This window comes from Cyprinus carpio, unplaced genomic scaffold (genome assembly GCF_018340385.1).
Source record: "Cyprinus carpio isolate SPL01 unplaced genomic scaffold, ASM1834038v1 S000006119, whole genome shotgun sequence".
Taxonomy (NCBI): Eukaryota; Metazoa; Chordata; class Actinopteri; order Cypriniformes; family Cyprinidae; genus Cyprinus; species Cyprinus carpio.
The window spans coordinates 1-1,823 of NW_024878803.1; the positions used below are offsets into that span (position 1 = coordinate 1).

The window sequence follows — 1,823 nt, forward strand, 5'->3', positions numbered from 1 at the left end:
AAACTCTACAGGACAGAAGTAACATTATTTTGCTTACATTTGCATGAAACTAATTAAACATTAAGAAGTGCTTGGAGATGCTGACACATTAAATCCAGATGACGGAACTCCATAAGACAGAAGTAAAATTCTTTTGCTCAAATTTGCCAGATTCACATGAAACATTAAGCAGTGCTTGGAGATGCTGGGGATTGAACCCAGGACCTCATACATGCAAAGCATGCGCTCTACCACTGAGCTACATCCCCATTTAGGTGCACTGTGTTTTTGTTTCTGTAGGTTTACAAACACATTCAATCCTTTTAAATGATGTCTACAGGACAGAAGTAAAAAATTCTTTTTGCTTAAATTTGCATGAATCTAATTAAACATTAAGCAGTGCTTGGAGATGCTGGGGATTGAACCCAGGACCTCATACATGCAAAGCATGCGCTCTACCACTGAGCTACATCCCCGTTTAGGTGCACTGATTTTTGTTTCTGTAGGTTTACAAACACACTAAATCCAGTTGCAGGAACTTTACAGGACAGAAGTAAAATTCTTTTTGCCTAATTCACATCAAACATTAAGCAGCGTTTCGCAATGCTGGGGATTGAGCCCAGGACCTCATATATTCAAAGCATGCGCTCTACCACTGAACTACATCCCCATTTAGGTCCACTGTGTTTTGTTTCTGTAGGTTTACAAACACACTCAATCCTTTTGAATGATGTCTAAAGGACAGAAGTAAAATTTCTTTTGCTTAAATTCGCATTAATCTAATTAAACATTAAACAGTGCTTTGGAGATGCTGGGGATTGAACCCAGGACCTCATACATGCAAAGCATGCGCTCTACCACTGAGCTACATCCCCATTTCAGTGCACTATTTTGTGTTTCTGTAGGTTGACAAACACACTAAATCCAGCTGCGGAAACTCTACAGGACAGAAGTAACATTATTTTGCTTACATTTGCATGAAACTAATTAAACATTAAGAAGTGCTTGGAGATGCTGACACATTAAATCCAGATGACGGAACTCCATAAGACAGAAGTAAAATTCTTTTTGCTCAAATTTGCCAGATTCTAATGAAACATTAAGCAGTGCTTGGAGATGCTGGGGATTGAACCCAGGACCTCATACATGCAAAGCATGCGCTCTACCACTGAGCTACATCCCCATTTAGGTGCACTGATTTTTGTTTCTGTAGGTTTACAAACACACTAAATCCAGTTGCAAGGGAAACTCTACAGGACAGAAGTAAAATTATTTTGCTTAAATTTGTATGAAACTAATTAAACATTAAGAAGTGCTTGGAGATGCTGACACACTAAATCCAGTTGACGGAACTCCATAGGACAGAAGTAAAAAATTCTTTGCTTAAATTTGCCAGATTCACACGAAACATTAAGCAGTGCTTGGAGATGCTGGGGATTGAACCCAGGACCTCATACATGCAAAGCATGCGCTCTACCACTGAGCTACATCCCCGTTTAGGTGCACTGATTTTTTGTTTCTGTAGGTTTATAAACACACTAAATCCAGTTGCAGGAACTTTACAGGACAGAAGTAAAATTCTTTTGCCTAATTCTAGGTCCACTGTGTTTTGTTTCTGTAGGTTTACAAACACATTCAATCCTGTTTGCTGTAGGCTTACAAAACACACTAATTACCCTTTGAGATCTGGGGGATTGAACCCAGGACCTCAACCTAGCAATGCAACTCTACCCAAGGACAGAAGTAAAAAATTCTTTTTTGCTTACAGGACGGAATACAATCATTTTGACTTAAATTGAAGTGAAATCGTAATTAAACATTATACAAGTGCTTGGAGATGCTGA

General features: G+C 38.8%; 5 non-coding genes across 5 annotated transcripts; all 5 read right to left on the reverse strand.

The window, feature by feature from the left end:
* Positions 1-176: 176 nt before the first annotated feature.
* trnaa-ugc lies at positions 177-248 on the reverse strand. The gene has a single exon. It is a non-coding gene; the product is annotated as a tRNA-Ala (tRNA).
* A 135-nt stretch (positions 249-383) lies between these two features.
* Positions 384-455, reverse strand: trnaa-ugc. The gene has a single exon. It is a non-coding gene; the product is annotated as a tRNA-Ala (tRNA).
* Positions 456-782: 327 nt separating this feature from the next.
* Positions 783-854, reverse strand: trnaa-ugc. The gene has a single exon. It is a non-coding gene; the product is annotated as a tRNA-Ala (tRNA).
* A 236-nt stretch (positions 855-1,090) lies between these two features.
* On the reverse strand, positions 1,091-1,162 carry trnaa-ugc. Its single transcript has one exon. It is a non-coding gene; the product is annotated as a tRNA-Ala (tRNA).
* Positions 1,163-1,401: 239 nt separating this feature from the next.
* trnaa-ugc lies at positions 1,402-1,473 on the reverse strand. Its single transcript has one exon. It is a non-coding gene; the product is annotated as a tRNA-Ala (tRNA).
* Between the last annotated feature and the right edge of the window lie 350 nt (positions 1,474-1,823).